The sequence below is a fragment of the Pseudorasbora parva genome, chromosome 18 (assembly GCF_024679245.1).
Source record: "Pseudorasbora parva isolate DD20220531a chromosome 18, ASM2467924v1, whole genome shotgun sequence".
Classification (NCBI taxonomy): Eukaryota; Metazoa; Chordata; class Actinopteri; order Cypriniformes; family Gobionidae; genus Pseudorasbora; species Pseudorasbora parva.
In genome coordinates this window covers 10,111,970-10,136,744 of record NC_090189.1, presented here as the reverse complement: position 1 = coordinate 10,136,744, position 24,775 = coordinate 10,111,970, and the positions used below count along the sequence as shown (strand labels likewise).

At 36.9% G+C, this 24,775-nt stretch overlaps 1 long non-coding RNA gene across 2 annotated transcripts; it reads right to left on the bottom strand.

Moving 5' to 3' along the window:
- Positions 1 to 7,718: 7,718 nt before the first annotated feature.
- On the bottom strand, positions 7,719 to 19,325 carry LOC137046200 (uncharacterized). 2 transcript variants are annotated; one of them, XR_010898915.1, is made up of 7 exons: positions 18,909 to 19,325; positions 18,716 to 18,800; positions 14,736 to 14,808; positions 12,760 to 14,101; positions 11,176 to 11,308; positions 9,229 to 10,815; positions 7,719 to 7,852 (listed from the first exon to the last, which is right to left on the bottom strand). It is a non-coding gene; the product is annotated as an uncharacterized lncRNA (long non-coding RNA). The 2 variants fall into 2 exon arrangements; XR_010898914.1 differs by lacking the exon at positions 7,719 to 7,852 and having other exon boundaries at positions 9,060 to 10,815.
- Between the last annotated feature and the right edge of the window lie 5,450 nt (positions 19,326 to 24,775).

Below are 24,775 nucleotides of genomic sequence, written 5' to 3'. Positions count from 1 at the left end.
CCAAATAGAACTCGGGCACGCTCGCTTCATTTTTCCTCCCGTTTCGCGGTTGAGCTGCACGCACACGCATGACCTTGCGCGATGATTAATCGTTGGCATCCCTCATATATATATATATAACTTCCCTTCCTTTGAAATCAGATAACTGTGATTTCTTGTTGCACCGCTGCATTAACAGGAAGAATATTTCAATAATATAGATGAAGTTCCAAGAGCCCAACCACAGGGAACACTGATTTAAAATATGGTGAGAGGAAGTGGAGGAAAGGAGTCAAAAGTCTATTAAAAACCGCCCTGCCTCAAAATCACTTTGCCCGGCCATCTGGTGTTTTTTTGTTGTTGTTTTTGTTGGCAAAATGCTACTCTGGGATAGTAAGTGTCTATCAGTGTCAATGGATGTCAATGGCATCCGAAATTTCACACTTTCCTTTCCTCTACACTTACTCAGACCATTTAAAATATTTTACAAATCTTAGTTTTATACATTTCCAAATAAAATGTTTTCCTTTGAACAGTTCTAAAGGTTTTTCAGAAGTGTCTGTGTGAAGTCTTTTTGAGTATTTAATTTATATCTCTTAAACATTTGCATGCCACATGTGTGCTGTTTATATAGCCATGTTATTATATCTTTAGTCATTCTACAGATCAGATCTGCAGAGGTGGATGTCTGGGGAGATGACTGGAGGTAACAAACTCAGGTAAAAAATTCCCTTTTGGTTTGAAATTACCCACGATAAATATTTAATATTATTGTGGTCATGTAAGAGTTTAAAGGGAGTTTTGATCGGGTTTTATCTGAGCTTAACACATTGAAATACATTCATTATTGCATTAATCTTGTGAATAAAGATATTTCTTGACTAAAATGTGCTGATATTATAACCTCTTCATACACTTATTAAATACACAAACTCATGATAATGTGTGTGATTTTGAATGAGCAAGATTCATTCATTCACACCCTTTATCGTCTCATCTGACACTTATAGCTTTCTCTGTCTCCTTTGTAGATTACAATTGCACAAATATTTAAGGCTATAAGAGGCACTGAGAAATGAACTCCACTGAGAACTTCAACTCAACGGAGGTTTATCCTTCCACCGATCTCATAATACAGGAACGTTTGATACTGACTGGTTTAAGGACTGGTTTGCTATGTTTTTGTCTACTTTTTGGGGTTCCTACTCACTCTTATGTTTTGCGGCTTATTGCACGAGGAAGAGGAATTCCATCAGAAATCTTAAATGTCAATCTCACAGTTTGTGAGATCATTTACTGTTTGATTCTTTTTATTAATATTTTTCAAATATTCCTTAATGTAGAGTTACAAAATTTTCTGCAAGGAATAGGTGTCACTGGTCGTCCTCTGTTTCAGTGTCTGATGTGTGTTGAGCGTTACCTGGCAGTGGTTCATCCTGTAACCTTTCTGAAGTTCAAACCTCTCAGATATAGAGTGATCTGCTGCACTGCGGTCTGGATTATTACTCTTGGATCCTGTTTGGTCTCCCTGATCTTACTAACATTTTCTAATCTGAAAGCATTTACATGGTTCTTCTCACTGCAGTTCCTCCTCTTCCTCTCCATCCAGTTGTTCTGTCTTGTGGCTGTTCTCAGAGCTCTGAAGCAGTCAGGACCAGGAGAGAGAGGGAGAGAGAGAGAAGAGGAAAACCACATGAAGAGAAGAGCGTTTCATCTCATTCTAATAACTACAGTGACCTTGGTTGTCATGTTTGTACCGTTCATTATCACTGGATTCCTCAGTGTTCTGCAACAGCCAGAACAGAATGAAGTTTCGCTGATCTGGTTTCTTAGTCTTTGTAGTTTTATTCTGGCTGGTTTTGTGCAACCTGTTCTTTATCTGCACAGGGCTGGGAAACTCCTCTTGCTCTGTTCTTCGTAAAGTGAAACGGTAAATGTTTTAGACAGAACATTCAGTCACTGAACTTATTATTAATTCATATACAGTGCAGCTGTAAAGTTTGTGATCTTGCATTTTATATGATCCCTCTTATTTTGTTAAAATTCTCATTTTCACAGATGCATTTTATTTTTAAATATCACTGTCCTGAATAAGATATTTTAAAAACAATTTGTTAACATTTGTGTGTGCGTGTGTTTTATGTAAGTTTATGCACCCTTGATTTTTAATACAGTGTGTCTTGACCTTTAACCTGGATGACCCATAGGCGTTTTTTTTTTTTTTTTTGTATGGTTGTTCCCTTCTGTCCCTTGTTTGTCCCGAGCAGTTAAACTGCCCGATGTTCTTCAAAAAATCCTGCAAATTCGAAATAAAGTCGAAATATTTGGTCAGAAACAATGCTCAGGTAAGCCGTGGCATTTAAACGATACCCAATTGACACTAAGGGGCCTAAAGTGTGCCAAGAAAACATCCCCCACACCATTACACCACCACCACCATTCTGCACAGTGGTAACAATGCATGATTCATCCATTATTCTATCCAAAATTCTTATTCTGTTTACGCCAAATTCTGACTCATCTGAATATCTCAACAGAAATCGAGACTCATCAGACCAGGCAACATTTTTCCATTCTTCAACTGTCCAATTTTGGTGAGCTTGTGCAAATTGAAGCCTGTTTTTCCTATTTGTAGTGGAGATGAGCGGTACCCGGTGGGGTCTTCTGTTGTTGTAGCCCATCTGCCTCAAGGTTGTGCATGTTGTGGCTTCACAAATGCTTTGCTGCATACCTCGGTTGTAACGAGTGGTTATTTCCGTCAAAAAAGACAAAGAATAGTCTAATATTAGAAAAAAGACAATATTAGAAAAAAGACAAAGAATAGTCTAATATTTTAAATAATAAATATTTAAAATATTTAGAGAATATTTTAAAGTCTACTTTAATCTCGAAATATTTCAACTTTATTCTTTGTGTTTTTCGAGAATAAAGTTGAAATATTTCAAGATTAAGGTCAACTTTAGTGGACAACCCTGTGAATCTGCCTCCATCACCGCCCTTCTCAGCCAGTCCTCAGCTGGAGGTTTGCAGCCCTTCACTTTTTTCTTTGTTTTAGTTTCCTGCCAATCATCTGTTTCTATGAACACTAATCATTACCACAGCTGTTCATCATATTAGTTCATCACCATTATGTATACAAGTCTAATGATGTCTTTGTCAGTTTATGTCTGCCTGTGTTTGTCTTGTTACATGAACACACTGTTACACCATCTATCGGTCTCTGTGTTTACACTCACCAAAAGGATTATTAGGAACACCATACTAATACTGTGTTTGACCCCCTTTCGCCTTCAAAACTGCCTTAATTCTACATGGCAGTGATTCAACAAGGTGCTGAAAGCATTCTTTAAAAATGTTGGCCCATATTGATAGGATAGCATCTTGCCGTTGATGGAGATTTGTGGGATGAAGATTCAGGGCACGAAGCTACCGTTCCACCACATCCCAAAGATGCTCTATTAAGTTATGTTCTGGTGACTGAGGGGGCCCTTTTAGTACAGTGAACTCATTGTCATGTTCAAGAAACCAATTTGAAATGATGCGAGCTTTGTGACATGGTGCATTATCCTGCTGGAAGTAGCCATCAGAGGATGGGTACATGGTAGTCATAAAGGAATGGACATGGTCAGAAACAATGCTCAAGTAGGCCATGGCATTTAAACAATGCCCAATTGACACTAAAGGGCCTAAAGTGTGCCAAGAAAACATTCCCCACACCATTACACCACCACCAGAAGCCTGCACAGTGGTAACAATGCATGATGGATCCATGTTCTCATTCTGTTTACGCCAAAGTCTGACTCTACCATCTGAATGTCTGAACAGAAATTCGAGACTCATCAGACCAGGCAACATTTTTCCAGTCTTCAAATGTCCAAATTTGGTGAGCTCGTGCAAATTGTAGCCTTTTTTCCTATTTGTAGTGGAGATGAGCGGTACCCGGTGGGGTCTTCTGCTGTTGTAGCCCATCTGCCTCAAGGTTGTGCATGTTGTGGCTTCACAAATGCTTTCCTGCATTCCTCGATTGTAACGAGTGGTTATTTCAGTCAAAGTTGCTCTTCTATCAGCATGAATCAATCGGCCCACTCTCCTCTGACCTCTAGCACCAACAAGGAATTTTCGCCTGAAGGACTGGCGTAATCCTGGATGTTTTTACCTTTTCAAACCACTCTTTGTAAACACTAGAAATGGTTGTGCGTGCAAAATCCCAGTAACTGAGCAGATTGTGAAATTCTCAGACCGGCCCGTCTGGCACCAACAACCATGCCACGCTCAAAATTTCTTAAATCACCTTTCTTTCCCATTCTGACATTCAGTTTGGAGTTCAGGAGATTGTCTTGACCAGGACCACACCCCTAATTGCATTGAAGCAACTGCCATTTGATTGGTTGATTAGATAATTGCATTCATGAGAAACTGAATTTAGAAACTAATCTTTTAGGTGAGTGTATTTTATTATCAAAATACTTTTTGTACTAGAACCTGTTATCATCTTTATCTGGGGACAATTATATGATATTATTAATATCCTATTTTTTAATATGATGTTTTTTATTTGAAATATGGTGATTATATCAAAGGTGGGCGTCCAACTTGATATTTACCACCTGAATCTAACCATTTATGTCAACAAATGGAAAAATAAGCAAGCTATTTATTATCATGTTAATTATTGTGCCTTCAGCTCTGACAGCAAGGGCGCCTTTAGCCCAAATGCCATACTTTTACAAGTTCTACATATTTGACCTTGTGTGCCATCTAGTTGTTTAAAAGAGAATAGTCAAATGTGCTGGTTACCAGTGCACCTTTAGCCTATTCATTACCCAAAAAAGGCTTTGTATCGACTCTAATATTTGTTTGTTTTTTGCACATTGTGTTTACAACCCTACTTTGCATGCTACTTGTAAAGTGTTTATGAAACCATGCTCTTATATATTTCATCAAACAGAACACTGCAGAGCTGTCTGGGGTGACTTCACACTGCAGGTAACACTCTTTTTTTAGCTATCGTATAAAATGTGTCCAAGTTAGATTTGTTTGACCATTCAGATTTACGACATTATTGAAATATATTCAAAGGGAAGAGAGTAAAACAATATATATATACATACATACATACACACATCATATATATACACACACACACACACATCTCAGCCATGAACTTTAAGGCATAATCATAGAACTTTATATATTTTTGGAATAAAATATGCTGACAAACTCAACTGTACACAGTATACACGATGTAGATGGGTGTGACAGAATGATTGTGATGATCTGATTTATTCACTCACACCCTTTATCGTTTCTTCTGGCACTTATAGTTCTCTCTGATTTTTCTTTTGTAGATTACAATTGCGCAGTTATTTACTGATTATAGAGGCACTGACAATGAACATCTCCAATGAGAACTTCACATCAACTGAGGTTCATCCTTCCACCTTCATAACCTATGAAGGTTTGTTAAGGATTGGTTTGCTAGGCTTTAATCTACTGGTCGGGGTTCCTACTCACTCCTATGTTTTGTGGCTTATTGCAAAAGGAAGAAGAATTCCATCAGAAATCTTCAATGCCAATCTCACAATTTGCGAGATCATTTACTGTCTGGGTTTTTTTCTTTTTCTTTCACAAATATTCAGAAGTCTAGAGATACTACTGTTACTATATCGTTTCTTACAAGGACTATGCATCACCGGTCGTCCTCTGTTTCAGTGTCTGATGTGTGTTGAGCGTTACCTGGCGGTGGTTCATCCTGTAACCTTTCTGAAGTACAAACCTCTCAGATATAGAGTGATCTGCTGCACTGCGGCCTGGATAATCACTCTCGGATCTTGTTTGGCCACTATAACCATACAAATATTATCTAATCAGAAGACATATACATGGTTCTACTCACTGCAGTTCCTTCTCTACCTCTCCATCCAGTTGTTCTGTCTTGTGGCTGTTCTCAGAGCTCTGAAGCAGTCGGGACCAGGAGAGAGAGGGAGAGAGAGAGAGGAGGAAAACCACATGAAGAGAAGAGCGTTTCATCTCATTCTAATAACTACAGTGACCTTGGTTGTCATGTCTGTACCGTTAATTATCACTGGATTCCTCAGTGTTCTGCAAGAGCAAGAACAGAATGGAGTTTCGCTGATCTGGTTTCTTAGTCGTTGTTGTTTCATTCTGGCTGGTTTTGTGCAACCTGTTCTTTATCTGCACAGGGCTGAGAAACTCTTGTGCCTCTATTCTTCATAAAGTTATATGCTGGTTATTTATATTTCAGCATTTTATAAGGCTAAAACTCTGTCTTAATTAATGTCCTTTTGTGTTCATTTTCTCTACACCAAAACACTAAAAATGTTTTTATATATATGTTTACAAAATTTGAAAACAAGATGAAATCATAGTGTTATACATAAAATAAAATAAAAATCCTTTAAAAATTGGAAAGGCTTTACAGGGATTGTAATTTGTCTTTTTGCACCTTGTGTTTATAATCCTAATTTGCATGCCACTTGTAAAGTGTTCATGTAACCATGCTCTTATATATTTCATCATACAGAACACTGCAGAGCTGTCTGGGGTGACTTCACACTGCAGGTAACACACTTTTTTTTTAGCTATCGTATAAAATATGTCCAAGTTAGATTTGTTTGATCATTCAGATTTACGACATTATTGAAATATATTCAAAGGGCAGAGAGTAAAAGAAAAAAAGAAACGTTTATTTTATTTTTATATATATATATATATATATATATATATATATATATATATATATATATATATATATATATATATAAATCTCAGCTATGAACTTTAAGGCATAATCATAGAACTTTGCATATATTTGGAATAAAATATGCTGACATAAACTCAACTGTACACAGTATACACGATGAAGATGGGTGTGCCTGAAGGATTGTGATTATTTGATTCATTCAGTCACACCCTTTATCGTTTCATCTGGCACTTATAGTAATTTCTGATTTTTCTTCTGTAGATTACAATTCCGCAGTTATTTATTGATTATAGAGGCACTGACAATGAACATCTCCAATAAGAACTTCACCTCAACTGAGGTTCATCCTTCCACCTTCATAACCTATGAAGGTTTGTTAGAGAAGGGTCTCACAACTGGTTTGCTAGGCTTTAATCTACTGTTCGGGGTTCCTACTCACTCCTATGTTTTGTGGCTTATTGCACGAGGAAGAAGAATTCCATCAGAAATCTTCAATGCCAATCTCACAATTTGCGAGATCATTTACTCTCTGGGTTTTTTTCTTTTTCTTTCACAAATATTCAGAAGTCTAGAGTTACTACAGTTACTACATTGGTTTTTGCAAGGACTATGCATCACCGGTCGTCCTCTGTTTCAGTGTCTGATGTGTGTTGAGCGTTACCTGGCGGTGGTTCATCCTGTAACCTTTCTGAAGTACAAACCTCTCAGATATAGAGTGATCTGCTGCACTCTTGTCTGGATTATCACTCTTGGATCCTGTTTGGCCGTTATAACCATACAAATAGTATCTAATCAGGAGACATACATATGGTTCTACTCACTGCAGTTCCTCCTCTACCTCTCCATCCAGTTGTTCTGTCTTGTGGCTGTTCTCAGAGCTCTGAAGCTGTCAGGACCAGGAGAGAGAGGGAGAGAGAGAGAGGAGGAAAGCCACATGAAGAGAAGAGCGTTTCATCTCATTCTAATAACTACAGTGACCTTGGTTGTCATGTTTGTACCGTTCATTATCACTGGATTCCTCAGTGTTCTACTACAGCAAGAACAGAAGGGAGTTTCGCTGATCTGGTTTTTTAGTCTTGGTTGTTTTATTCTGGCTGGTTTTGTGCAACCTGTTCTTTATCTGCACAGGGCTGGGAAACTCTTCTGACTCTGTTCTTCATAAAGTGAAAAAGTGAATGTTTTAGACAACATTCAGTCACTGAACCTATTATTAATGTATATATGCTGGTCATTTTAGAGAAATAAAACCCCAAAAATTGTCATATTAAAAGTTCAGCTTCTGTATGGTCTGAATGTATTTGGAGAATTCTGACTGTTGCACATATTATGTACTTTTTTACCCTGTGGGTGTTCAAACTTTACTTTACACTCAGTCTTTGTAAAAATAAAATTGTGTAAATAACAATACCAAATGTTATTGAGGACATCCAATAGTTTATGGATTGTTTTATAGATTGTATTTGCATTTTTTGTTTTAAAATCAAGGTTTGTGTAAACCATTTCTGTTTTATTGTTTATTATTATTTTTTTAAATGTAAAAATGTTCAAATAAAACAAATGAACAAACAAATGGTGTTGTTATATGCACATTAAAGTATTTAATGTATTTTATAAAGATAAAACTCTGTCTTATTTAATATTCTTTTTTAGTAATTTTCTCAACTCCAAACCTTTAAAAATGTTTTTATATACAGCTCTGGAAAAAATTAAGAGACCACTAAGATTGAGATATCCATTTTAAGTGGTCTCTTCATTTTTTCCAGAGCTCTGTTTACAACATTTTAAATAAGAAGAAATCATTGTGTTATACATTACACACACAAAAGTTTTCCTTTAAAAGTTGATTGTAATATTTGTCTTTTTGCACCTTGTGTTTATAACCTTAATTTGCATGACAAATGAAAAGTGTTCATGTAACCATGCTCTTACAGTATTGTTCAAAATAATAGCAGTACAATGTGACTAACCAGAATAATCAAGGTTTTTCGTATATTTTTTTATTGCTACGTGGCAAACAAGTTACCAGTAGGTTCAGTAGATTCTCAGAAAACAAATGAGACCCAGCATTCATGATATGCACGCTCTTAAGGCTGTGCAATTGGGCAATTAGTTGAATTAGTTGAAAGGGGTGTGTTCAAAAAAATAGCAGTGTGGCATTCAATCACTGAGGTCATCAATTTTGTGAAGAAACAGGTGTGAATCAGGTGGCCCCTATTTAAGGATGAAGCCAACACTTGTTGAACATGCATTTGAAAGCTGAGGAAAATGGGTCGTTCAAGACATTGTTCAGAAGAACAGTGTACTTTGATTAAAAAGTTGATTAGAGAGGGGAAAACCTATAAAGAGGTGCAAAAATGATAGGCTGTTCAGCTAAAATGATCTCCAATGCCTTAAAACGGAGAGCAAAACCAGAGAGACGTGGAAGAAAACGGAAGACAACCATCAAATGGATAGAAGAATAACCAGAATGGCAAAGGCTCAGCCAATGATCACCTCCAGGATGATCAAAGACAGTCTGGAGTTACCTGTAAGTACTGTGACAGTTAGAAGACGTCTGTGTGAAGCTAATCTATTTTCAAGAATCCCCCGCAAAGTCCCTCTGTTAAAAAAAAGGCATGTGCAGAAGAGGTTACAATTTGCCAAAGAACACATCAACTGGCCTAAAGAGAAATGGAGGAACATTTTGTGGACTGATGAGAGTAAAATTGTTCTTTTTGGGTCCAAGGGCCACAGGCAGTTTGTGAGACGACCCCCAAACTCTGAATTCAAGCCACAGTACACAGTGAAGACAGTGAAAGATGGAGGTGCAAGCATCATGATATGGGCATGTTTTTGTCATTAAATTCTTCCAATTATAAATGATTTGCTAACTAGTTTTGATTTGGTATTGACTTTGAAGTGCTACCTATTGCAATACAATATAGTCACATTAAAGCAACGCTCTCCCACATATTTTGCTATTGTAACTGCGCTTATTTCCGTCGTTGGTATAAGTTGCAGTGGGTGGTTATAGACAAGAAATGTAGTTTCCTACCATCTTGCTGATAACGTTTCTTTAGTCGTTCGGCAACCCTGCAGTCAGAACCACTGTAGGCGATCCACCCTTACAACAGCTGCCTCAGCAAACAATTGATCTGCGAATTTGCTTCCCTGTGACGTCAGAGAGCAGTGAAACGCCACCTCAACAGAAGAAGAACGCCTAATTCTGTAGCCCGCCCACTGACTCGCACATGACGTTACATAAATAACATAGAGCTAAAACGGATCGAACTTTCAAGCAATAAACATGCTATTGAAGATTACAAGATAGTGTGCAGTGCCTGGTTGTGGAAGAACAGTCGCTGCGTAAGCCACCTTTGGATTCCAGTATCACGAATGGGGTTGAACTTTATTTTTAATGAAGTTCCAGCTCACGTGGGACATTGCGCACTTGTTCGCTTCATTTCCCTGTGGATTAGTTTGTAAACAAGACCCAGGTCGAGACTGGATTTGTAGACAGAATGGGCCTCATTTATAAAACACGAGCAGAAAGAATTTGTGTATAATTCGTTCGTAAAGCCGCTCTGGCTTTAATCCTGCAGATCATAAAGAAATTTGTTTCTCCAACAGTGCTCTCTATAATGTCTCCTTATTTACCTAAATATGTTGTTTTCCTTGCTTTACCCGGGGAAGAAGGTGAAGCGGCGCTAGTTGACAGATTCAACTTTTGCCGTATCCGGTCGGCAAAACTCTGAACACATCTTCCTTTTTAAGAATGACTTGATTGCCGTTCTTTGTTCTTTTCTCAAAGAAAAGCTTAACTATAAGTTTTCCAGAGTCGCAGCCAAAGCCGATTCGAAAGAACGCTGATCGCCAACTTCTTTGTTTTCAAGTAGCGCGTGGAACCATCACAACTCTGCCGTCATTATGTTAAGCACACCCAACATGTTCCTCTGTGTTCCGCTTATGTTCTGCTCCTGCTCCTCTCAGCCATTCACTGCACAGGGTAGACGCAGATAGAGGTGTGACAGAAGGGGGAAGGCAAGACCTCGCGCTCGCAGGACAGTACTGGCAACATTTTTAGAGTAGCTGATGTTTGTCCAGAAAGTCGCCCTTTGTGAAGATGCCCATTCCTAAATTTAAATGTACAAAGCAGCAGTCAGTACATTACATAATATACACATTGATTTTTTATATATATATATATATATATATATATATATATATATATATATATATATATATATATATATATATATATATATAAGCACGTAATATAAGCTAAGTACTGAACAAAAACTATTTTACCCTTATCAAAAGCAACCTAAAATATCTTCTTTTACAAAGGCATGGTCTCTTTTGAGCTAGATTTATTTCAAGACAACAAACTTCTTGTATATGATATCTTCTGTCACTTGTTTCAAGAGCATCTCTTGATCAAAAACCAAGTGATAATCAGTACAATATAAAGTGTTAAGAGGCACGGGACTTACCATGCTCTTGAAGGACCCATGGCCATGCATAGTTCTCAGAGATCAGAGTTTTTGCCTCTTGTATTCCTCCGTGGCTTCACATTAGTCTTTCCTCTAGAATCTTCTGAAGTTTGTGCCTTCTCTTGCTATCCATCTTAAAACACAAATGCAATGTTTTTGGTCTGTGCAATATAAGAGTTTCAAGCATTTTAGCGTTTCAAGCCAAAAAACTTAACAAATAATACACCTAATTCAAAGAACAGTTACTATTTGATTCCTAAAACATGCCACAACTCATTATCTTCCAAAGCTACCCCAGCTTTTACAAAACAACGGAACAGTGAATGTAACCTGTTTATATAACTAAATGATTTTCATCACATGTGACTGCAATTCTCTTTTTTTTTAAACAGAAGGTGCCATTTTTAAGAACTTCAAACTCTCCTTTGAGATCAACATCAAATTATGTACTACATATTACAACTGCTTCAATACAAGACTTGAATGAGCAATGAACGTATGCACCTTTCTGTCTTCTTTGGGCACAATATGGCCATGTTCTATCCTCACCCTAAACAAAGGACTTATTTGATTATCTTGCTTTTAAGGACTGGTCTTCTAGCCTGACAAGCCAGACCCACATCAAGATGTTTGGTCTGGAAACTCACCATAGACAGGGCTCAATCCGAGGGGCGGGATAAACGGTTGTCTTTCAAACTCCCTCTGCACGCGATAGGATAGCGCTACACCAACCAGAGCAACGAAGGTGAAACAGAGCTTGTTGATAGATTAAACATTCGCTGTATCCGGTCGGCAAAACTCCGAACACATCTTCCCGTTTTAAGAATGACTTCAGTGCCGTTCTTTGTTCTTTTCTCAGAGAAAAGCTTAACTCCAAGTCTTTCAGAGTCGCGGTCAGAGCTGATTCAAAAGACCGCCACCGTTCGCCAGTTTCTGTGTTTACTAGAAGCACGCAAACGCAACTCGGCCGTCGTCATTAAGGCCCCGCCCGCCGACTTTATATACACGACGTGATTGGCCCGTCCAGATTGTGAGGAATACACCTCAGAAGGGTATTGAGAGTTCCTAGACGACACTCGCGGGCAGATTAAATTTGCTGCCGCTAGGGTGCGTCTAGATTTCTAGGCTACTGGTCTTTCTTATTTGCTGTAAAACAATAAAGTCTCTACTTACTCTATGAGCAATTACTCTTGTTCTTGAAACATACAAATTAAGACAGTTGTAAATAAGTTAATTTACCATACGATTCAGGAGAGCATTTGATGAATAAATACTGATTGAAATATTCTAGAAACTTATGTAACATATGTAAAGTTTACGAATTTGACAACTTGTTAAATCTGGCAAATTATTAAGACTGAGATTATTTTGATATAATTAACTGATTAAAGGTGTGTAGTATGTCACGTGACAGTCAGTTTAATCACCTTAGTTTAATAAGGTGTTTTGAATTAGAAATGCCTCAGTGGAGATGACAGATATAATGCAGTAACTGAACATGAAGGAGCTAATCTGATTAATAACGACAAACAGAAAAGACATTATAATATTAAACAGTAGGACTTTGTATTAATGACTACTTACCATCTGGAACACATGAACTGATGCCAAATATCATCGTGTTCGGACTTCTTCAGCACGATTTCATACCAATAAATTGCACGTCTGTATTTGACGCTACCAGTTTCCCATTGAAAGCAATGCAGTTCCCAGTTTGTCCATACTGTTGAGGCTATGCTGTAAGCCTCGGCATGGATGGCGTGGTCTTCTCAACTCATAGCAACAGGAATCCAAGCTCAAACGTTAGCTTTCTTTTCTCATTTATTATTAAGGTAAAAGGAGTATTTTCCATCGAATGGCTCTTCACCCAGTGTGGCTATAAACAAGTGTTGTTGTGCTGTTGGTGGAAAGGGTGTTCACGGCTATGGTAAGAACCATGCGTTCCCCGCCATCCACACCTTGTCTAACTAAATTACCACACCTGTAAATATACTCAACTCTCAGTGAAGTGCCACGCCTAGTGCAATGCTCCATCTAGTGGCTAAAATAGGAAATAACAAAATTAACCTGCCTAAAAGTGAGTATAAATGGCTCCTACACATACAGTAACGGTGAGAGGCGCCTTTGGCATCTTCATTGTGATGCCGGGGGTGCTTGACCATGCTTCAGTTTTTGGTGCTTTGGAAATGAGAATGGGTTGTTTAATTTAGGTACGCTCCAGGGACCAGCCTAGACTGATCACACTGATGGGATCGTATGTGGGAAAGGGTTTGTGAAGGCAACATCTCCAGTATTTATTTAGCTTTTGACTTAATTTTGTGTTTTATTTTTATCTTTAAATTAATGACATTTAAATGTATCAAATAAATCTTGCTGTTAAAACCGCCTCCTGTGAGACTTCAAACAAAGACTTACAGAATTTCTACCTGTGCCCAGGTTAGAACGTCATGGTTTAGGCTAGATTTGGTAAATAAATTATAAATGGACTGCATTTATAAAGCGCTTTCAACAGACCTATGGCCATCCACAGCGCTTAAACATCTTTCCTCACATCCACTCATTCATACACCGACGGCGGTGTCAGTCATGTAATGCGCCATCCAGCTCGTCTGCTGGAGCAGCTTGGGTTAGGTGTTTTGCTCATGGACACGACACTTGGTCAGGTGGAAGCGGGGATTGAACCACAAACCTTCCGGTTTGTATACAACCTACATGAACCACAGAGCCACTGCCGCCCTGGCAGATTTTTTTTATCCTTGGCGTACATAAAGATACAGTATTATATTCCTCCCCAGTCTAGGTGTAGGAAGGTATGAAGAAAACAGTGGAAAAAGGAGAAAAAACAAGTTCCCTTCTTTATAAATGTATGCACATACTGGTGAAAAACTTAATAAATTAGGGGCTCTTAAATAGTCAATAGCAGAGTCTGAAAGAAAGAAAAACAGAGAAAAAACTATTTTAAATACACATCCTAGGAGGTTACACACACATCTATCTTTTTTACCTATTTTATAAAATCCCTCATTTTGATATTGTGTAGTTTAATCCTTTATCGCATATATATCACAAAAAACATTTAAGTCTTAAAAATTACAATCTATTCTGACAATTTAAAATGTGCTACAATCAGATAAATGAGTTGTGGGGTTAGGAGACAATCACATATATTGTGGTTCGTTTTGTCTTCACTTTCAAAAAAAAAAAAAGATTGATCTCTGACAGCCGTTACTATGTCAGGTATTACTGCATGAAAATCCCCCATTATTTGTTTCTGTCACAGATTGGCTACACACTTGTCAGAAGGTTTATTGACTTTAAATCTTGTCAATTTAATAAATGAAAGAACGTTATTAGTCTTTACTAAATGTCAGGGCATTTGCACCACCACCTTAAATGTTTCCTGGGCAGCAAATAAACAGAACGATTATTCGAAACAAGCACCCTACAACAATAGGTACTTCACAGTTAAATGCAAATGTTAACATCAGTAATATTATCTTAAAAAGAGTTATAAAAAGAGAATATATCACCCATATCAAGCTACATAAATATTAACTCACCCAAACAAAACGGTCCACTCTGTACCGATCACATTCCAGTGTTGTAAACAGACAAGTTGAGTATAATGTTTATCTGAGTACAAGGAAAAGTAAACAAAAAAGTAGAAAATATATAATTAAGATAGTAATTTTCTGCCCACAACCACTTCAATCCTAGAGAATGCCCAGAAAAAGCAAATACCAGAAAATCATATTCCCCAGCAGTTACAAGTAGGCTATATATTTTTAAGAAAACATGGTGCATTCTGGAGTTACCACAAATGTATTTGAATGTAAAATATGGATAAAAAATATAGATTAGATCACGTTTATTATTTGTATACAATATGAGGACAATTTGCATTATTTTATATACAAATATTTTGCTTCTTACTAAGAGATCTCATATTTGCATATTAGGTTGCAAATGTTAGCCATATTAGATATGTCTTCAGGGTATTTATGAAAACGTGGATTACAAAACGCCTTAAATTGCATGCCAATTATTTGTATGCATGGATGTGAAACGAACTGAGGATGATTTGCATTGTTTTTTTTTAAATACAAATTAAATGATTGTTACTAAGAGAGGGATATCTTATATTTAATATCATATTTGCATTTTAGGTTTTTTATGTAGCATGTCATGTTTTAAGTCATACATATAAATTACTGATGTGACAGTTGAGAAATCAGTCTACAAATCAACAGGGATTGATGTTGATCCATAGAGAGCATTCAATCTTCAGGTGACACTCTTATTTCCACTGAACAATATATTATAATATCACTGTGATTACTAAAGATGATAAAGATTAATGGGTATGTAAAATAAGCTGGCATAGCTAATTTTTGTTTGTTTGTTTGTTTGTTTCCTAAAGAACCTTTCAGCACCATTATTTTTTAAAGGAAAATCAACTTGGAAGTTTAAGTCGCTGCAGCTTAAATTACATTAAACATAATTAAAATTAGTTAAATCTTATTTAACTTATTTAAAAAAAAGTTGCTTAACGTATTGTGATGAGTTAAAGTGATGTGAAAACATTTTTTTGTGAAAACAAAAGGTCAATTGATCTTTTTTTTTTTTACAGTGAGTGAATCATTCTTAAAAAAGTCTTAGCATTAAGAATTTTTTTTTTAAAAATCTAAAGATTTTTTTTCCCACTATAAATGTAGTTCCATGGATGTTGAAGGTTCTATAAGGAAACATCAATGCCTATACAGAACCTTAATTATTAAGAGAGCAGAATAAGATTTTAAGTAATTAACTATTGAGATGTAGACTTGTTTTGATGTTGTTTGCAATACCAGTATCATTTTATAAATTTCTCTTCCCATAGATTGGTTTTATTTTTGATGTTTCACGCGCTTATAAGCTGAGAAAATAAACGAGACGGACAGCGAACTTCACATCTGCAGCATCTATGAACTCAACTCAACAATCAAATAACATTTTGAACATTTTTGTGTACAGTTTTAATTTACTGGTTGGCCTTCCTTTACACTCCTGCGTTGTATGGCTCATCGTCACAGGAAAGGGAAGTGGAGTTGCCTCAGAGTTCTTCAACCTCAATCTCTCTGTTTGTGAGATTGGTACCTGTCTGAATTGTTTGTTCTTCATGCTGGCAAATTGGTTTCCAAAGATTTCGCCGTTAGATATATTATTAATAGGACTAGGCATCACCGGTCGTCCTATGGAGTGATTTTTGTGCCATAATTAAACAAACAAATCCAGCATTTTGCAAACAAACACGATCTGCTTTGCAAAGGAAAACTCAACTCGCAAACAAACAGAAAGCGATGTGCAAATACAAAGAACAGTTTGAGCGAAAACGCAGAGGAGTAACAAATATATGTATTGTGTTTTGCAAATACATGAGTGAGCATGCATGTTTCACAAATAAATACAAACCATGCTACAAATTGCATGTAACCTTTGAACAAATACCAAATCTAGTCCACATGAATGCATACATAATTTTCTCACAAATGCAGTTCGAGGAGATTTTCTCACAAATGCAGTTCGAGGAGATTTTCTCACAAATGTAGCTCAGGCAGATTTTCTCACAAATGTAGTTCAGGCAGATTTTCTCACAAATGTAGCTCAGGCAGATTTTCTCACAAATGTAGTTCAGGCAGATTTTCTCACAAATGTAGTTCAGGCAGATTTTCTCACAAATGTAGCTCAGGCAGATTTTCTCACAAATGTAGTTCAGGCAGATTTTCTCACAAATATAGTTGAGCAACTTCCTCTACCAGAACAGCAGATGGCGCTTTGGGTCAATTTACGATTTTCAAACACGTTTTCAGACGAAAATGAGCGAGGAACTGGATGCAGTATTTCTGTCTTACTGTATCTATTTTTAATCATTTTGAGATTTTCACTTTGTCAACCCTCTTTCATAAAACCAAAACAAAAAAACATAAAAATATAAAGATATTATTGTGACCAACAAGTGCAAAATCAGTAGTGACATTATGGCTGAAAACATTTTTGCTAGGGCTAGTTTTTTTCTCATTATGTTTTAATTTGTTTTTTCTCAAATGCATGCATCCATCCTCCATATCATTTTCCACTTTAGTGTAACGGGATATAAAAAAGTATTTACTTTTATGTAATTTGTACATTTGATGATACAATTCAAATGAGAGCATTCAAAATAGTTTAAGGGTGTATCGTGTCACAATATATTGCAATACAAAAATGCAACAATGTATTGTGGATTAAAGTTTAGACAGATTTAGTTTTGTATATGTTACTGTCACATTAAATATGGTAAATCCTGATAAAATAAAATATATTTTAAGCAGAGTAGGCTATATATTATAAGCAGAATGATTAATATTTGTTTTTCTGCTGTCACCATTTCCCTGTGTATGGGGGAGAAGGACCAAGCCCAGCCAACTATAGTTCACCTCTGATGCAATATAAAATTTAGCACTTTAATGAACACTGTTAAAACTATACCATTTTAACTATTATTGTTCAAAGTATTGTGGGTGTATTTCACTGCAGGGTCGTAACCACCATAGACATTGAAGGGGAAAAGTCCCCCCCAATAATTAGAAAGGGCCAAATTGACCCCCGCCCCAGGGGCTCTGGATGTTGTTGTTGGGATGACAAAAAAGTTTAAAAGTAACATTTTAGTCTGTTTTGCCTCAGGTCTAACTGCGCTTGTCAATGTCAAAATGATTGAGATGGCCAATCAAATCAAAGTAGGCGGGGTTTGCGATCTCTTTTGGCTTGTGCATAGGCCTACAGCCTTCACACACAGACGAGCCAATCTATCGCTTAATGCCGTTGCGGAGAGAGACACTCCATTCCCTGTGTCCCTGCTCTTAATATACAATCATTGAATATCTTTGATTTTAATGAAGAAGAAAAGAAAAAAAAACTACATAAGAGCGGATTAGAACCAGAAACCTTTGACACGGTTAACATAAATTCTACCACCAGACCAGCAAGGTATACAGATAAGCCGCTCGGTGTATTTATTCACTAAGGCGAAGAATCTCGGGACTAATAATATATTTAACACAAATTAATGCAAATATTGTTTGTGAATAGTCCCAAAAGGCTTATCCCCTCCCCCAAAAAATGAGTGAATTATTACATGCCTGAAATCTGCTGTTTTGGAAGAGAATTGCATTTGTGAGAAAATCTACACGAACTGCATTTGTGAGAAAATCAGCGCGAACTGCATTTGCAGATCGCTCTCTGTTTGTTTTGCAAGTCGTGTTTTCCTTTGCAAAGCAGATCGTGTTTGTTTGCAAAATGATGGATTTATTTGTTTAATTATGGCACAAAATTCATTCCATATCGTCCTCTGTTTCAGTGTCTGATCTGTTTTGAGCGTTACCTGGCAGTGGTTCATCCTGTAACATTTCTGAAGTTCAAACCGCTCAGATGTAAAATGATTTGCTCCTTTGCGGTCTGGATAGTTACTTTTGGATCCTGTTTAGTCTGCATGATCACAATGTTATCAAACACAAATACATACACATGGTTCTTCTTGGTGCAGCTGGTATTCTACATCTCCCTTCAGTTGTTCTTCTGTTTGGCTGTTCTTAGAGCTCTGAAGCAGTCTGGACCAGGAGAGAAAGGCAGAGAAAAAGAGGAGGAAAATCAAGTTAAAAGAAGAGCATTTAATCTCATTCTAATAATTACTGTGAACATGTCTGTCATATATTTACCCTTTTTTATCGCTGCCTTATATACCACTGTGGCCAAAAGTTTTAATGAAATACTATGGAATGTTGGTTTTATTTTTATTTTTGCACTGGGTGGTTTTTTACAGCCTGTTCTTTATCTTCACCGTTTTGGGAAACTGTCCTGCCTCTGTTCTCCATGAAGCCTACAATAATGATTTGAGTATAGCATATAAAACAGAGTAGTCATTTTAGATGTAAAGCTAACCTTTTATATGTATAAACCCTGGTCCACAAAACCAGTCAAAAGGGTCAATGATTTTAAATGTTTTACACATCATAATGTATGAATAAATAAGCTTTCCATTGATGTATGGATTGTTAGGATAGAGCAATATTAAAAAGTCCAATTATTGAAAATAATTGCCTTAAAGCCCAAATTATGTTCTTAGCAGCACAAATTACTACTACTACTACTACTACTGATAGATAGATAGATAGATAGATAGATAGATAGATAGATAGATAGATAGATAGATAGATAGATAGATAGATAGATAGATAGATAGATAGATAGATAGATAGATAGATAGATAGATAGATAGATAGATAGAAGGGCATTTCCAAAATTACCAAAATATCTTCTTTACTTAATGTTCTAGTGATTTTTGGCATAAAAGAAAAATCAATAATTTTGTCCCATACAATAATATTGTTGGCTATTGCCACAAATATACCCATTATGACTGGTTTTGTGGTCCAGGGTCACAGTTCATGTCATTTAATAATAGTTTGTGCAAAACAAATAGTTATTTGTTTGTGGTTTTTCTCGTTAATAGTTTCTGACCCTTTTTCCATTTCAAGATTTGCCATGCATTAATAAAACTTAATGTTAACCACTCATTTATGTCATGTGGGAATTGAAGCCATAAACCCAAAATAAAATATTTTGTTTAACCATACACTGTAAAAAGTGATTCGTCAAAAAAGTGAACAAAAAAAAGAAGTAAACCTGTTGCCTTAAATTTATTAAGTAAATAAAACATGTATAATTGAAAAAAATAAGTTATGTGGAATTGTCAAGTTCACACACAACTTATTTTTATTCAGCTACGAATTGAAGTTTATTACTTAATTTTAAGGTAACAGGTTTACAACTATACAAGATTTCTGGACTGGTTTGCTAGGCTTTAATCTACTGTTCGGGGTTCCTACTCACTCCTATGTTTTGTGGCTTATTGCACGAGGAAGAAGAATTCCATCAGAAATCTTCAATGCCAATCTCACCGTTTGTGAGATAATTTACTCGCTGATGTTTTTCTTTTATATTTTACACATGTTCCCAAATCTACAACATTTTTTACAAGGACTAGGTGTCACCGGTCGTCCTCTGTTTCAGTGTCTGATGTGTGTTGAGCGTTACCTGGCAGTGGTTCATCCTGTAACCTTTCTGAAGTACAAACCTCTCAGATATAGAGTGATCTGCTGCACGGTTGTCTGGATTATTACTCTTGGCTCTTGTTTAGGCATCATGATCACATTTTTATTACCTAACATCAAGGCATATACATGGTTAATATCAACTCAGCTTGCCCTGTTCCTCTCTATCCAGTTGTTTTGTCTTGTGGCTGTTCTCAGAGCTCTGAAGCAGTCAGGACCAGGAGAGAGAGGGAGAGCGAGAGAGGAGGAAAACCACATGAAGAGAAGAGCGTTTCATCTCATTCTAATAACTACTGTGACCTTGGTTGTCATGTTTATGCCTTTCATTTTTGCAGGAATCCTCACAATTGTGCAACAGAAAGAGCTTAAAGACGTTTTAGTCGTCTGGTTTTTTAGTCTTTGTAGTTTTATTCTGGCTGGTTTTGTGCAACCTGTTCTTTATCTGCACAGAGTCGGGAAACTCTTCTGCCTTAGTTCTCAACAAATTAGATGTTTTAGGCTAAACATATAGTCACTGAATTAATTACTCATACATATTAATATTTTGTGTGCAGAGGTTGTGTTAGACTTCTGCATTGTCAGTCAGATTGATGGACAGGTCATACAAATTCTGTCAGAATCTATTATTATCCATCATTTATTGTTCATATTTTAATGATAATTAGCCAGGCTCTGTTTTTGTTCACATTTTCATTTTTGTTCTCGAACTTACATGACAAAAAGTTGAACAGGCACTTCAGGTGACATTTAAGGTTTCATTGTGAATGTTTGTCCAATATATCACAATTAGCTTTATGCTTTGTTACTTTTGATATGAAATAAAGTCTTAGCTCTTATATTCTGTCCATTGTATCACAAAATTCAAACAATAAATACCGTTTTGGTGCTCTGTAATGTGGCGCGAGAGATGTTGCCCCTCAGTTCAAGCAAAGTGGAGAGCGCCAGTGCGATCTTAGTTAGAGAATGTAACGTCTTTCCATGAATGAAAGATACACTAAAATTTACCTTAATCGGTATCATGTCTCTCAATGTAATCGATCAATCAGTTTTTGAACCGCAGAAAGACTAAAACAGCTTGTAAACAATAGCTGTGTCCCAATTCAAGGGCTGCGTCCTCTGAAGGCTGTGTCCTTCGAAGTGCGCGGCCGACGCGGCCTTCAAAGGACCAGGGCTCTCAAGTTTTGAACTGAGTTCAGAGTGAGATTTCGGCCGTGGGTTTGGCTGGGTACGGGGGTCTGATATGAAAAATGACAAATTCGTACAAATAAAATAAATATGTATTTAATTAGTGTGCTTGTGAGAGAGAGAGAGAGAGAGAGAGAGAGAGAGAGAGAGAGAGAGAGAGAGAGAGAGAGAGAGAGAGAGAGAGAGAGAGAGAGAGAGAGAGAGAGAGAGAGAGAGAGAGAGAGAGAATGGTTAGTGTTGTTTATTGGTGTTGGTAGCAGGTTTTTGAGGCCTTCAGCCCAGAGGGTGGTGGCACCTTAACATGGGCACGGTCGCGCTGAAGTGAGCTGTGGTTTACAACAGAGATTATTTTACTCTCAAATAATTTTAGACAAGCTGCCTATGATTATTGTTTGCTATATCAGTATGGTTTTATTTTTTCCTCTCTTTATGACAGCGGAAACAACTCCCACACCAATACCCCATCATTTTTTTAGCCATACAGATAGGCTAAGTACAAGACATAATTATAAACTGTCTACTTTTATTTGTGTATACTCAAAATAACAACAAAGGCTGTGGCTTCAGGGAACGGAGCACCCAACTCCAAACAGTCTTTATTTCAAATATGTATTTTGTTTATTAAAAGCAAAGTTTTTAATTTCAAAAGCATTTCTGAATTCAGTTAAAATAACAAAATGTAAAAAAAAAAAATGTTTTGCCACCATGCAAAATTTTATTAATGCTTGAATAATACCTATGTCTCCTTTCCATTAAAAATAATGGCTAGTGCGTGATGTGGCATAATTTTTGGAATTGCTTGAACATGTTAAACACATCTAATTATTTCTGTAATACATTTAAATTTAAATTTTGCTGCTTATATAAAGTATTAGCCTACAATATACAATTTATGTTTAAATTTTATGTTAAAACTAGTGTAGTAAATAGCAAATGTAAATTATATTATTCAATTTGAATTATTATATTGCTCCAAATGTTGCACACATGGTATGGAAAATGTAAATGTAAATTTTGAAATGCATTGCCATTTTACATATTGCATTGCACATTTTATATCGCTACACTTCAGCTTCCATAAATAGGGGTGAGCACGAATATATTTGATCTGTAATTAATGTTCGAAAAATAAAATGAATATGGAAATTTTACTATATTGCTTCGCTGGCCTAAATGCAGTTAATATACTGCATTTTTTATTATACATCCCTCTAAATCTCGCAGTTATAACTAAATCCACTGGGTGGTGCTGTGGAGCGGGTTAATAACTCGACTGTATTTGATCACTAATGTCGTCTGCCTCGTGATGTTTGGAATTACTTAAATGAAAATGATCTTACAAAATGGAGTTACTTTTAATAAATTAATTAATGAAAGTGAGTTTAAAAAAAATCACATCCAAACACCAGTCGAATGAGGACAGCTGTCCATCACCGAATTCACGAGTGCAGGTGAGCACAGATGTTCACTGAGTGAGAGCGCAATAACGTACAGCAAAATGCATTTCATGCAAATCATGATTGAGACAAGGCTTCCTTTAAGTTTTGTTGAGGGATTAAGAACAGAAAACAAAGTGCTGTCAGAAACTTAACTTGACACCGTCATCTTTGTGTCTCTGCGTCTGTCATCGTTGCTTCTAGTTGCCAACTAACGGTACTTCTGCGAGCATTTGATTCAATGAGCGAGTCAATCACAGAATGTGACGTTGGAATCAGAACGTAAACGTTCATGGGTGGAGGGAATATCTATATCTTACCCAGATACAGCAAATCTATTTTATGATTGGCTGTTCGGTCTCTATTTTTATTAGATTAACTGGTGCGTGGCAGGGCCGTCAGAACTCTATGGGGAACTCGCTTGATTCCTCTAATAGCGCGCAACTTAAGTGTGTGTTACCCTGGCGATTTCTCTGCGTGAGAAATACAAGGTGTGGCGTGTGAGCGTGTGAACGGGTTGAAATGCGTGTGTCTCACGCCCAATGCGTGAGACTTGAGAGCCCTGAAGGACGCACCGAGACTTGTTTAGAGTGGAAGGTATAGCGGATTGCGTCACCGCGGCGCGACGAAGGCCGTCCCAATTCAAACGTCCTTCGAAGGCTCCTTCAAAATTACGCCTTCAAATGCGTCCTTCTTTTCCCGTGAAACGAAGGATACTCGGATGGATCATAGACCGTAAAAAAATATGGACGACTCGACATCATCCGTTTCCGCTTGCCATATTTGAAGCTTTCAGGCGGCCTTGCACGGCGCTGACATCTTGGGACCGAGTCTGCGCAGTAGCGATTTCGGGACCGGAGTTGCGCAGTAGAGCGCAGGAAGTAGAGCAGGAAGTACAGTCGCGATATCAAAAGCCCGCCCACACTCTCGCAGATGCAGAACAATTAATTATGTTGGTGTGAAATAAACAGTTATGGAAATGTAGAAATTAAAGCTAAAGCTCTAATCTGCTCCCAAAAATTTCGAAAAAAGTCCGTTAGTGCCTCAGTGACAACTTCACTCAGAGAAGCCGTCAGTCTCAGCTGTCAATCATGACGTCACCCCCCCGTTTTATAGCATCAAATAACTAACTCAAACTAAACTTATTTTTAAAACGAACACCTGAAATGAAATCATCGTGATGATAACTGCCTTCAGTGACATAAACTAACTTTGGGGAACATTTTTTAAAGTGTAATTTTATTATTTAGTTTGCCTCGCGTCCATTAGAAAACACAGAGGGGCGGCTATACTGGGACCGGTCACCGGGGGGCGATCGAGGCGCGAAAGCTTCAGTAAATGAGAGGGAGACTGCAGGCTTGGGATGGATGCTTCGCAGCCTTGCCAACCCCAGAATTCATTGCGCGCCGCGACGTCAGATTTTTTTAAAAAGAAAGCCAGATTACACATAAATGCACCGTAAGCATTGGGATTCAATTTACTCCAGTAGCCTTATCTAATGATAAATAAATAAAAAATGCAATAAATATTCAAATGTCAACTAATATGTAACCAACATGCCAGTTTATGTAGTTTATACTCTTTATTATGTACATAAATGGACGGAAGTGAACATCTTTAGTTGTTTTGTTGTTAGGCAGTTCAGTTTGTTACTGCTACTCTTCAAGGGCAGCTGTCACAGTTGTTAAACATTACAAGTGCTGCAACAAAATATATTTACTCTGTATTTGAGTTTAATCTTCATCTCAGAGGCAAATATTGTAGTTCAATAAAAAACTGACTTTTTATACATGGATATTAGATTTTGATATTGTTTAAAAAATATGAACATTATAGAATCCAAAAATAAAA